Here is a 14291-nt window from a genome sequence, read left to right as displayed (position 1 = left end):
AGCAGGTGGCCAGAAGTTCGGGTCCATGATTCTGATCACTGGCTTGCCTGGGCTCTCCTCGTAGTTACTAGAGACCCAGATCTGTGAGCTATAGAAACAAGGATAGCTTCTGATTCAGCTAAGCATTCACTCATAGAAAGAGGGCAGACACGCCGTCCCACTGGGGGCTCTGCTAAAGACAGTGACATTCCTCATGTTTCCAGTCTTAAAGAACTAAAAGAGTCTCTCAGAAAGAAGCTAATTTTATAACCTTACTACATGTACATATTATAAATAAGAGTATATATCTGAATTAATCTGCATTCATTGCGATATGTGTTTTAAAAATATACTCCTATATATATTTCTCAGAATATATGTCTCATTATAACCTGGAGTATCTATTTATCTGAGAATCTGTTTCTAGGTTTAATCTACTTGGGTTGTCTGCATTTGTTATTTTCTGTATATGAGCTTCCCTGGTGGCTCAGTGGTAAAGAATCTGCCTGCAATGTAGGAGACTCGTTTGGTCCCTGGGTCGGGAAGATCCACTGGAGAAGGGAATGGCAGTCCACTCCAGGATTCTTGCCTGGAGACTCCCATGAACAGAGGAGCCTGGGGGCTATAATCCATAGGGTTGAAATAGTCAGACATGACTCAACTACCACCACCACTACCACCACCATTTTCTGTATATAGACTTTTTTCTTTTGAATAAGGAAAGCAATCTGTGAAATAACAAAAATAATCATTCTAAATAAGCGTGTTGGATGTATGTGCTACTCTGGGATCAGATACACACACACACATATGCACAGGCTTGCACATGACAGACATGTACTTTATTCTACTCCCTCTCTGAAAATCCCTGCCTCGAATGTCTCATTAATGGCATGAGTCATAAGAAAGTAAGTCCTTTCCCTTTCCAAAATTTTCTACTTGCTCATGATTTGAAATGAGTATTTCGTTCTAGCAGAAGCCACTACTTGCCATTCGAGGTGAGCCTGACAAGTAGTACTCCTGTTTTCTGTAGTTTATTTGTTATGGTTTTCCATGAATGCTGCTGTTTAAAAACACTTTGCCATCTGATTAGCACTATTTCAGCAGATTTTGATGAGCCATGGGAAAAATAACTCATGTGCAAGTTTCCTCCATCCAAAGAAAACGTGAAGGCACTGCATTTGGGCGCTGCAACTGGGAAAGCAAACCAACAGCTATTTAGTCTGATATGTGTGTGGCAGGACAGGGAGAGGGGATTAATGGAATGCTCAGATGGATTATAAAAAGCAAGGCATTAAGTATTGGAAAGGTCTAGCAATTGGCACTCGATAGTGAACGGTGAGATCGTTTCTCTCAAGCAGGCATGAGACCAGCTAGTGCCTGTGGGCAAGACCACCCAGGAGCTCAGGCAGGCATGCTGAGCTGCACTGCGCACGCACGAGGGCTGGCTTCATGGTCTGCGCTTGCAGAGATGAAGACTCAGGTTCAAGGTCAGCCTGGTCCCCTGTGTGTGGCCTAGGAAAAGCCTTTGTGCTTTGGTTTGTTCCACTGTGATTATTCCCATCCTCAGCCAGTAACTTCCCGAGGATCCCAAGAGAGCATGTGAGATAAGACAGAGAAGTTCCATCTGACTTTTCAAAGAGAGGAAGTGCCACACTAAATATTATCCATATTATTATGAATAACATAGACATTTATTTAAAACCACCAATTTACTGCTGTAATTAACTACATTTAACTACATCAGGAGAATGCTGGGCTGGATGAAGCACAAGCTGGAATCAAGATTGCCAAGAGAAATATCAATATCCTCAGATATGCAGATGACACCACCATTATGGCAGAAAGTGAAGAGGAACTAAAGAGCCTCTCAATGAAAGTGAAAGAGGAGAGTGAGAGTTGGCTTAAAACTCAACATTCAAAAAACAAAGATCATGGCATCTGGTCCCATCACTGCATGGCAAATAGAAGGAGGAACAATGGAAACAGTGAGAGACTTTATTTTCTTGGGTTCCAAAATCACTGCAGATGGTGACTGCAGCCATGAAATTAAAAGACGCTTGCTCCTTGGAAGAAAAGCTTTGATAAACCTAGACAGCATATTAAAAAGCAGAGACATTACTTTACTAATGAAGGTCCACCTAGTCAAAGCTATGGTTTTTCCAGTAGTCGTGTATAGATGTGAGAGTCGGACCATAAAGAAGTCTGAGCACTGAAGAACTGAGGCTTTTGAACTGTGGTGCTTGAGAAGACTCTTGAGAGTTCCTTTCCATACCAAGGAGATAGAACTGGTCAATCCTAAAGGAAATCAACCCTGAATATTCATTGGAAGGACTGATGCTGAAGCTGAAGTTCCAATACTTTGGCTACCTGATGAGAAGAACTGACTCATTGGAAAAGGCCCTGATGCTGAGAAAGACTGAAGGCAGGACGAGAAGCAGACAACAGAGGATAAGATGGTTGGATGGCATCACTGACTCAATGGACATGAGTTTGAGCAAGCTCTGGGATTTGGTGATGGACAGGGAGGCCTGGCATCTTGCAGTCCATTGGGTCGCAAAGAGTTGGACACCACTGAGCAACTGAACAACAACAAACATATTATCAAATTAATATTTTATGTGAATATATGATGTGCCATACAAATTGGCATTATCAGATCAGATCAGATCAGTAGCTCAGTCATGTTTGACTCTTTGCAACCCCATGAATCACATCACGCCAGGCCTCCCTGTCCGTCACCAACTCCCGGAGTTCACCCAGACTCACATCCATCCAGTCAGTGATGCCATTCAGCCATCTCATCCTCTGTCGTCCCCTTCTCCTCTTGCCCCCAATCCCTCCCAGCATCAGAGTCTTTTCCAATGAGTCAACTCTTTGCATGAGGTGACCAAAGTACTGGAGTTTCAGCTTTAGCATCATTCCTTCCAAAGAAATCCCAGGGCTGATCTCCTTCAGAATGGACTGGTTGGATCTCCTTGCAGTCCAAGGGACTCTCAAGAGTCTTCTCCAACACCACAGTTAAAAAGCATCAATTCTTCCGTGCTCAGCTTTCTTCACAGTCCAACTCTAACATCCATACATGACCACAGGAAAAACCACAGCCTCGACTAGATGAACCTTTGTTGGCAAAGTAATGTCTCTGCTTTTGAATATGCTATCTAGGTTGGTCGTAACTTTCCATTCAAGGAGTAAGCGTCTTTTAATTTCATGGCTGCAGTCACCATCTGCAGTGATTTTGGAACCCAGAAAATAAAGTCTGACACTGTTTCCATTGTTTCCCCATCTATTTCCTATGAAGTGATGGGACCAGATACCATGATCTTAGTTTTCTGAATGTTGAGCTTTAAGCCAACTTTTGCACTCTCCACTTTCACTTTCATCAAGAGGCTTTTGAGTTCCTCTTCACTTTCTGCCATAAGGGTGGTGTCATCTGCATATCTGAGGTTATTGATATTTCTCCTGGCAATCTTGATTCCAGCTTGCGTTTCTTCCAGTCCAGCGTTTCTCATGATGTACTCTGCATAGAAGTTAAATAAGCAGGGTGACAATATACAGCCTTGATGTACTCCTTTTCCTATTTGGAACCAGTCTGTTGTTCCATATCCAGTTCTAACTGTTGCTTCCTGACCTGCATACAAATTTCTCAAGAGGCAGATCAGGTGGTCTGGTATTCCCATCTCTTTCAGAATTGTCCACAGTTTCTTGTGATCCACACAGTCAAAGGCTTTGGCATAGTCAATAAAGCAGAAATAGATGTTTTTCTGGAACTGTCTTGCTTTTTCCATGATCCAGCAGATGTTGGCAATTTGATCTCTGGTTCCTCTGCCTTTTCTAAAACCAGCTTGAACATCAGGAAGTTCACGGTTCACATATTGCTGAAGCCTGGCTTGGAGAATTTTGAGCAATACTTTACTAGTGTGTGAGATGAGTGCAATTGTGTGGTAGTTTGAGCATTCTTTGGCATTGCCTTTCTTTGGGATTGGAATGAAAACTGACCTTTTCCAGTCCTGTGGCCACTGCTGAGTTTTCCAAATTTGCTGGCATATTGAGTGCAGCACTTTCACAGCATCATCTTTCCAGATTTGAAATAGCTCAACTGGAATTCTATCACCTCACATTAGCTTTGTTCATAGTAATGCTTTCTAAGGCCCACTTGACTTCACATTCCAGGATGTCTGGCTCTAGGTCAGTGAACACATCATTGTGATTATCTGGGTCGTGAAGCTCTTTTTTGTACAGTTCTTCTGTGTATTCTTGCCATCTCTTCTTAATATCTTCTGCTTCTGTTAAGTCCATACCATTTCTGTCCTTTATCGAGCCCATCTTTGCATGAAATGTTCCTTTGGTATCTCTGATTTTCTTGAAGAGATCTCTAGTCTTTCCCATTCTGTTGTTTTCCTCTGTTTCTTTGCATTGACCGCTAAAGAAGGCTTTCTTATCTCTCCTTGCTATTCTTTGGAACTCTGAATTCAGATGCTTATATCTTTCCTTTTCTCCTTTGCTTTTCGCTTCTCTTCTTTTCACAGCTATTTGTAAGGCCTCCCCAGACAACCATTTTGCTTTTTTGCATTTCTTTTCCACAGGTATGGTCTTGATCCCTGTATCCTGTACAATGTCACGAACCTCATTCCATAGTGTTCATCAGGCACTCTATCTATCAGATCTAGGCCCTTAAATCTATTTCTCACTTCCACTGTATAATCATAAAGGATTTGATTTAGGTCATACCTGAATGGTCTAGTGGTTTTCCCTACTTTCTTCAATTTAAGTCTGAATTTGGCAATAAGGAGTTCATGATCTGAGACACAGTCAGCTCCCGGTCTTGGTTTTGCTGACTGTATAGAGCTTCTCCATCTTTGGCTGCAAAGAATAGAATCAATCTGATTTCAGTGTTGACCATCTGGTGATGTCCATGTGTAGAGTCTTCTCTTGTGTTGTTGGAAGAGGGTGTTTGCTATGACCAGTGCATTCTCTTGGCAAAACTCTATTAGCCTTTGCCCTGTTTCATTCTGTATTCCAAGGCCAAATTTGCCTGTTACCCCAGGTGTTTCTTGACTTCCTACTTTTGCATTCCAGTCTCCTATAATGAAAAGGACATCTTTTTTGGGTGTTAGCCCTAAAAGGTCTTGGAGGTCTTCATAGAACCGTTCAACTTCAGCTTCTTCAGCATTACTGGTTGGGGCATAGACTTGGATTACTCTGATATTGAATAGTTTGCCTTGGAAATGAACAGAGATCATTCTGTCGTTTTTGAGATTGCATCCAAGTACTGCATTTTGGACTCTTTTGTTGACCATGATGGCTACTCCATTTCTTCTGAGGGATTCCTGCCCGCAGTAGTAGATATAATGGTCATCTGAGTTCAATTCACCCATTCCAGTCCATTTCAGTTCGCTGATTCCTAGAATGTTGACGTTCACTCTTGCCATCTCTTGTTTGACCACTTTCAATTTGCCTTGTTTCATGGACCTGACATTCCAGGTTCCTATGCAATATTGCTCTTTACAGCGTCAGACCTTGCTTCTGTCACCAGTCACATCCACAGCTGGGTATTCTTTTTGCTTTGGCTCCATCGCTTCATTCTTTCTGGAGTTATTTCTCCACTGATCTCCAGTAGCATATTGGGCACCTACTGACCTGGGGAGTTCCTCTTTCAGTATCCTCTCATTTTGCCTTTTCATACTGTTCATGGGGTTCTCAAGGCAAGAATACTGAAGTGGTTTGCCATTCCCTTCTCCAGTGGACCACATTCTGTCAGACCTCTCCACCATGACCCGCCCATCTTGGGTTGCCCCACAGGCATGGCTTAGTTTCATTGAGTTTGACAAGGCTGTGGTCCTAGTGTGATTAGATTGACTAGTTTTCTGTGAGTATGGTTTCAGTGTGTTTGCCCTCTGATGCCCTCTTGCAACACCTACCATCTTACTTGGGTTTCTCTTACCTTGGGCGTGGGGTATCTCTTCACAGCTGCTCCAGCAAAGCCCAGCCATTGCTCCTTACCTTGGTTGAGAGGTATTTTCTCACCACTGCCCTTCCTGACCTTCCACGTGGGCTAGCTCCTCTAGGCCCTCCTGCGCCCGTGCAGCCATGGCTCCTTGGACTTGGGGTTGGTCCAAATATTTAATTTTATCAAATTAATATTTTGTGTGAATATATGATGTGCCATATGAATTGGCATTATATATACCTCTAACATGGGCTTCCCAGGTGGCACTGGTGTTAAAGAATCCGTCTGCTAATGCAGGAGATGCAAGAGTCACAGTTTTGATCCCTGGTCTGGAAAGCTCCCCTGGAGAAGCAAATGGCATCCCACTCCAGTATTATTGCCTGGGGAATCCAGGGACAGAGGAACCTGGTGGGCTATAACAGTCCATGGGGTAGCAAAGAGTCAGACACAACTGAAGTGACTGAGCATGTATGCATGCATACCTCTAATATATAACATGATATTATTTAGCATTATTTATGTTAATGTTTGTTATATTAACATGTATTATTTTATGATTAATTATATTTAATTGTCAATTATTATGATTAATTATCTTATTACTGATCATGTTATTTACAGGCAAGTCCCTATTTAAGAAACCCTGGTAAAGATTGATGAATGAGACACAGTTGGACTTGAGATGATTCTTTTTTGAAAAATATACGTATTTTTAGGGTAATTTCTTTACAGAATTTTGTTGTTTTCTGCCAAATATCAACATGACTTAGCCACAGGTATACATATGTCCCTTCCCTCTTGAACCTCCTTCCCATCTTCCTCCCCATCCCACCCCTCTAGGTTGTTACAAAGCCTCTGCTTGATTTCCTTAAATCTGATTTTTTCCCTTTACTTACAGATGCTGAGTTTAACAAAAGTGGCTGGAAAGACGGAAAGGGCAACACAGCTGAAATAATGACTCCAAGGCCAATTACAGATCAAACGCATACTAAGATAAATTACCTTTGAAAGAAAAAATCAGTATAAACATATAATTAAATCTATCAACATTAAAAAAGTTTACACACATTTGTAGTGACTACATCTGTTTTGTGAGGCAGATGATGTGGGTGGGAGGACACAGGATCACGTGTTCAAAAACCTTAGCTCCGATCCTGGCTTTCCTGACGCTGGACGTTCAGTGCCTGCAAGCTGCGCTCACTTCCCCGGACGATTTTAGGCATGAAACTTAACTAGGGATGTGCCCTTGTGTGATCTGCCTCGCGTTTCATGCCCACCTGGGAAATGGGCAGACGTGATGTCAGTGTGGCTCCTGACTCATTACTGGATCTCTACTGAGGACTCCAGGAACCACAGGTGAAAATGTCTCCTTTTTGTTCAATTCTGACAAGTCCTCTTTTTTTTCCCCTAACAAAAGTAATGCCTATTATTATCCCTATAGAAGTTATTGTTGATGAGGAATTAATTTACATTTAAAATTCTTGTGTCAAATCTATACAGATTCTTTGGCAGCAACTTGAGGTCACACTCCTAAAGGTCCCTTTATAATTATAAACCCACACGGTACCAGCTCGGAGGCTGTGGGCTTATACAGCATCACAGACCTTCCCAGAGGCATCTTTGATGCTCAGTGGGATCCACTTTGGTTATTATATGGAATAATAAATATTGTTAAAATGCATCTGGAAACAATCACAGAATTAAAAATTGCGGGTGGATCCAACATCTTCATCTATTAATACATATGGCAAATGAAATGATTATTTAAGTACTTTCAGACCCAGAGCCTCTTCACATAGAAAGGGCCATGCAAAAGTGATATCATAGCTTGAATATTCAAGAAAAGGAAATGACCCTCAAATCCCCTTGTCAACTTGTAGACTGGTTAGCTGGAGGCTTTGTAAAATATATGTTTTCTTTCCACAGAAAGAGAAATTAGGTATAAAATTACTAACGTTCAGTGAATGCTTCCAGGTTCCAGGCATTGTGCTGATCACTGAATGACCGCAGTGACATTCACTCAGGGTCTGTGTGTGGGAGTCCCCGGAAGGCAGCCTTGACCTCTGAACATGGCTCCCCTCACTCTGGGGTCTTCTGGACCTTAACCAATCTCTCTTCATGTGAGCAGTTAGATTCTGTGGTCTAAACCTGGAAGTATGGCTTCAGTCTCCCATTTAAATTATTCTAATTTTGTTTTTAAACCATAGTTCAATTTTATATGCTAGGCTTTGCACCCACATGAATGGAATCTAGCAGAACCCTTTCTATTCTCACAGAACCGTTTTTTAACAACTGAAGTATTACATCCCATACTGCTGATGGCCTCTTCTTTCCAACGTACAAAGTATTTTAATGATTAATCCAAGGTTGCTACAGGAAAAGAGAACAAATGAAGTCCTAATGCTAACTGAATAAAGAATGTGTATCAGAATTTTAAAAGGAAAACGTAGCAATCTAACTCACCAAATGCTACACAGTCAAGCATCTCTGTGACAATAAGCCACCCCCATGAAACAACAGGAAAGAACACCGTCAGGTATAGAAATTGGTTACCCTCTGAAGAAAACCGTACAAACCAAGCAGCAGCTTGGGGATAAAAATCTATGCATCTGTTAATAACTCAGTTATCACATCATATAACAATTAAAAAAATCATTTTAGTAAATTACTGCCCCTAAATCCATGTGCATAGCTGATCATCTTTAACCACGTAATTACAGCCTCTCTTGTTTTACTTCTATTTCCTGCACACACAGTGTTCAGTTATTACTATATGTTGAAGAAGGGAAGCCACTGTGTATACAATTTAAGTGTACACAAGTATATACAAAATTGTGTATACTTGAATTTTGGTGGAAAAGTTTAAATAGCTTAAAAAGTTCCAAAATATGAACATGTTATGAATATGAATATAAAAGTGCGTCTTCCCATGATGGGCCTGTGGAGTAATGATGGGAACTGATGAAATCTGAACTCACCAAGTTAACCTGGCTGGGATCAGCTGACAGGGGAATGGGAAGGGATCTGCTTCGACAGACAGCAGAGTGTCACTGAATGCTTTCCAACTGGGATGTGGTGTGGCCATGTTTATCGCGTAAACTTGACTTTGGAGACCTGGAGACTGTGTGGGCAGCTGGATTAAATGGACACCAGGCCGTTACCCAGCGGGGACTGAAGCCGCTGACCACTGTCTGGAAGTGAGGCTGGAGGAAGGGCTGAGGTCCTGGGTCCTCTCCTTGCCAGAGTTAACCAGGTTGGTGGTCAGGGGATGGGGGTCAGAAAGTAGCCAGGAGTGGGGTTTGAGGCAGCTGGCAGCTATCTGCACAGCGGCTGCAGTGTGGCTGGTCTGAAGAGGACATGGCCACGTCAGAACCTGGAACATTCCCTGCCATGACCACCAGCATCCTTGCGTCCGAGCTTGGCTTCCTTCCATCTGAACCTGAAACAGTCTTGCATGGAGGAGTGCAGACCTGTTGTTATGCCTTCAGATCAGTTTTCCATTAAGAGTAAAAGGCAAGCAAATCAATAACTCCTGAACAAGTTGAATATGCAAATATTTGAGAGGTTGGTTATTAAAACTCGTAACTCAATCTCTGCAACCTGCCATGGTCTTTAATAAAGACGTTTCTCAGCTCCTCAACTGGTATAGACATAAAGTGGCATAGGAGGTAATGACATTCATTGCAGGCTCTGAGAACAGCCCCCTGTGCTTGAAGGATATGCTGCTGCAGCTGCTGCTAAGTTGCTTCAGTCGTGTCCGACTCTGTGTGACCCCATAGACGGCAGCCCACTAGGCTCCCCTGTCCCTGGGACTCTCCAGGCAAGAGTACTGGACTAGGTTGCCATTTCCTTCTCCAATGCATGAAAGTGAAAAGTGAAAGTGAAGTCGCTCAGTCGTGTCTGATTCTTAGCGACCCCATGGACTGGAGCCTACCAGGCTCCTCCGTCCATGGGAATTTCCAGGCAAGAGTACTGGAGTGGAGTGCCATTGCCTTCTCCGTTGAAGGATATAAACACTGAATATTTATGCTTTAAAGAAAAGCATGAGATATGCTGCATTACTTTTCAATAATTTTATACAAATTCAATAAAGCGATTATGACTATCATAAATCTCAGTTTATTAAAATAATGACATCTGCTGGATAAAGTGACAGGTCATTCAATCAAATAAGGAAAACACCAATGTTGGATATATAACACCTTCTTCACCGATCATGATTTTCCATTTGTGTTGGTGTCAATGGGCCAGTGTTTCTGATCTTCCGTCTAAAGCATTAAGGAGTCAAGTGAACTTTCTGAGACAGAAACAGACTCACATACATGGAGAACAGACTTGGAGTCGTCAAAGGGGAGGGGGGCAGAAGAGGGGTGGAGTGGGAATTTGGAATTACCAGATAGAATGATTATACACAGAATGGATAAACAACGAGGTCCTACTGCGTAGGCAGGAAACTATATTCAATATCCGATCATAAAGCATAATGGAAAAGAATGTGAAAACGGATAAGTTTATATAGGTATAACTGACTCACTTTGCTGTACTGCAGACATTAACACAACATTGTAAATCAATTCTATTTCACTAAAGTAAATAAAAACACAGCACATGGGGGAAAACAATCAGGCAAGCCTACACCAGCTCACAGACATGCCAGGCCAGGGGACAAATTAACAAGGAACCAGGAAACCTCATTCACAGGCCGAATCCTGCCTCCATGGCTCCAGAGCTAAGATGTTTATGCTTCCCAGGCCTGAATTTCCTCTCACACAACACTTTCACACTATCAGTTCAGTTCAGTTCAGTCGTTCAGTCGTGTCCGACTCTGCGACCCTATGAACCACGGTATGCCAGGCCTCCTTGTCTATCACCAACTCCCAGAGACAACCCAAACCCATGTCCATTGAGTCGGTGATGCCATCCAACCATCTCATCCTCTGTCGTCCCCTTCTCCTCCTGCCCTCAATCTTTCCCAGCCTCAGTGTCTTTTCAAATGAGTCAGCTCTTCGCATCAGGTGGCCAAAGTATTGGAGTTTCAGCTTCAACATCAATCCTTTCAATGAACACCCAGGGCTGATCTCCTTCAGAATGGACTGGTTGGATCTCCTTGCAGTCCAAGGGACTCTCAAGAGTCTTCTCCAACACCACAGTTCAAAGCATCAATTCTTCTGCACTCAGCTTTCTTTATAGTTCAACTCTCATGTCCATACATGACCACTGGAAAAACCATAGCCGCACACTATCAGGAACCTGTTTTTAGGAAAACTCTGCATTGCAGTGTATCTCTTTCCTCTGGGCCATCCCCATGCAGGTACTGGGGACTCTGGAGTGAAGGCTTGGATATAGGAATTTGTGAAGAGTAGACTATTCAACCCATGAAAGTTCTATTAAACATTTCTCCCCTCGGAGCTGGTTAAAGGTGGCTTTTCAGTCTTTCGAATGTCTTTATATATTTAACAAAATATATTAACTCCTTTATTGGGCCACTTTGAAAAAATTTTATTTTATTGGGGTAAGAACACTTAATATGATTTTTAATTGTAAAATCCAATATTGTTAACTGTGGGCACAATTTTATACATGAGATCTCAAGAACTTGTTCATCTTGCATAGATGAAACTCTGTACCTGTTAAAACACTTCCCAGTTCTCTTCCCTCTCTACCCGTGGCAACTACCTATTACTCTCTGCATCTATGAGTTTGATAATTCTAGTGACCTCACATGCAGTACTTGTCCTTCTGAGATGCCTTATTCCACTGAGCATGTCCTCAAGGTTTATCCACACTGTCTCATTGCAGGGTTCCCCTCTTTTTAAGGCTGAATAATATTCCATGTTTGTATCTACATCACTTCCTTTTTCCATGTGTCCAATAGCTTGTTTCCACATCTTGGTTTTTGTGGGTAGTACTGCAGCAAACACAGGAATGCTAACATTTCTTCAAGATCCTGATTTTGATTCTTTTGGATAAATGCCCCAAAGTGGGCTTGCTGAGTCATGTGGTAATTCTATTTTAAGTTTTCTGAAGAACCGCCATACTGTCTCCCCTTGTAGTAGAACCATTTGCATTCCTACCAATAGTGGACAAGAATTTTAATTTTTTCACATCCTTACCAATACCTGTTACCTTTTTTCCCCCTTGATGATCGCTGTTCTAACAGGTGCAAGGTAGTATCTCATTGTAGTTTTAATTTGCATTTTCCTGATGATTAGTGATATTGAGCATTTTTTCACATCTGTCAGCCATTGCCATGTCTTCTTACAAGAAATGCCCACTTAAATCTTTAGCCCATTAAAAGAATCAGGTCATTTGGTTTGTTTGCTAATGAATTTTAGGAGTTTATTATATGCTTTGGAAGTTAACCCATTATTAAACATATATATAGAAATTAAAAGACGCTTACTCCTGGGAAGGAAAGTTACGACCAACCTAGATAGCATATTGAAAAGCAGAGACATTACTTTGCCAACAAAGGTCTGTCTAGTCAAGGTTATGGTTTTTCCTGTGGTCATATATGGGTGTGACAGTTGGACTGTGAAGAAGGCTGAGCGCCGAAGAACTGGTGCTTTTGAACTGTGTGTTGCAGAAGACTCTTGAGAGTCCCTTGGACTGCAAGGAGATCCAACCAGTCCATTCTAAAGGAGATCAGCCCTGGGATTTCTTTGGAAGGAATGATGCTAAAGCTGAAACTCCAGTGCTTTGGCCACCTCATGCGAAGAGTTGACTTATTGGAAAAGACTCTGATGCTGGGAGGGATTGGAGGCAGGAGGAGAAGGGGACAACAGAGGATGAGATGGCTGGATGGCATCACTGACTCGATGGATGTGAGTCTGAGTGAACTCTGGGAGTTGGTGATGGACAGGGAGGCCTGGTGTGCTGCGATTCATGGGGTCGCAAAGAGTTGGACATGACTGAGCGACTGAACTGAACTGAACTGAACTGATGGTTTGCAAATATTCTCTCTCACTCTATAGGTTGCCTTTTCACTCTGTCAATTGTCTTCTCTTCTGAGCAGAAGCTTGTTAATTTGATGGATATGACATCAACAGCAGAGGCAACAAAAGTGAAAATAGACAAGGGGGAATTTATCAAAATATAGCTTCCTTTGTGCTTTCTAGAACCTACTGAATTCTCACAAGGTCCAGCATGTTTTGTGGTTCTCACTTTTTAATGATTCTCAGTTCAGTTCAGTTCAGTTGCTCAGTCGTGTCCGACTCTTCGCAACCCCATGAATCGCAGCACGCCAGGCCTCCATGTCCATCACCAACTCCCAGAATTCACTCAGACTCACGTCCATCGAGTTGGTGATGCCATTCAGCCATCTCATCCTCTGTCGTCCCCTTCTCCTCCTGCCCCCAATCCCTCCCAGCATCAGAGTCTTTTCCAATGAGTCAACTCTTCGCATGAGGTGGCCAAAGTACTGGAGTTTAATGATTCTACACTCCCACAAAGTGTGGGCCTGGGAGACAGCCTCCCTGCTTTGTGAAGTTGATCTCTGGAGAAATGCTACACCCGGATACAATCCAACAGCTGAGAGAAACAGGAAAAGGAGATTCAGCTTTGTTACTCAGTAAACAAATGAAAATGAAGCCAGTAGTGTTAACATTTTTAACTTATGATATTGAGAGATAGAAAGTAACCATCTCCCTCATACAGACATGAGCACTCCCTCCACCCAGGGGAGGGGTGTGAATTGGGGCAGTTTTCCTGGCGGACAGTTGGTTGGTCAGAAATGTTAGTCACGAATCTCCAAAGTCTGTGACTTGGCACTATCCAGAGGAAGCAATTGTGGCTTACGGAAAAACTTGTAATTTTACATTTTTAAAATTACATTTGAAATTAGGGATTTTCTAAGCATTTAATGATTTGGAATTGATTAAATAAATATGGTTCATCTATGCATTGAAATACTCCCCAGCCATTTAAAATTTTGTGGATGAATATTTATTGACGTAGAAAGTTGTTCACAAAGCTCAGTTAAAAAGAGTAATGTGGGTGATAAAATATCATGTGTATCACAGTCCTGTTCTTGTAAGAATATGGATGTGTGATCATAAAAGTCTGGAAGTCAATGTACTGGGTGACCTCATGGCTCTATCTGGTGTAGTTTTAAATTGCATTTTACTTGCTTCTTCTTTGTGTTTTTTTTTTTTTCTTTTTTTTCTTTTTTTTACTACAATGAGAATGTATCATTTTGCAGTGTGAAAAAGAGTTGTCAGTGTGTGCTCTCCTCTCACCTTTAGCCACCTTTTGCTGGGCCTGAAGCTCAAGTACACTGAAGTTGCTGTCAGCCCCTGATGACCTGGTCACCAGAGTTTATGTCCTATTTGTTGTTTTAGGCTGGGAGATACCTGAAAATGCT

Source organism: Bos indicus, chromosome 11 (assembly GCF_029378745.1).
Source record: "Bos indicus isolate NIAB-ARS_2022 breed Sahiwal x Tharparkar chromosome 11, NIAB-ARS_B.indTharparkar_mat_pri_1.0, whole genome shotgun sequence".
Taxonomy (NCBI): Eukaryota; Metazoa; Chordata; class Mammalia; order Artiodactyla; family Bovidae; genus Bos; species Bos indicus.
This window is presented reverse-complemented; position numbering follows the sequence as displayed.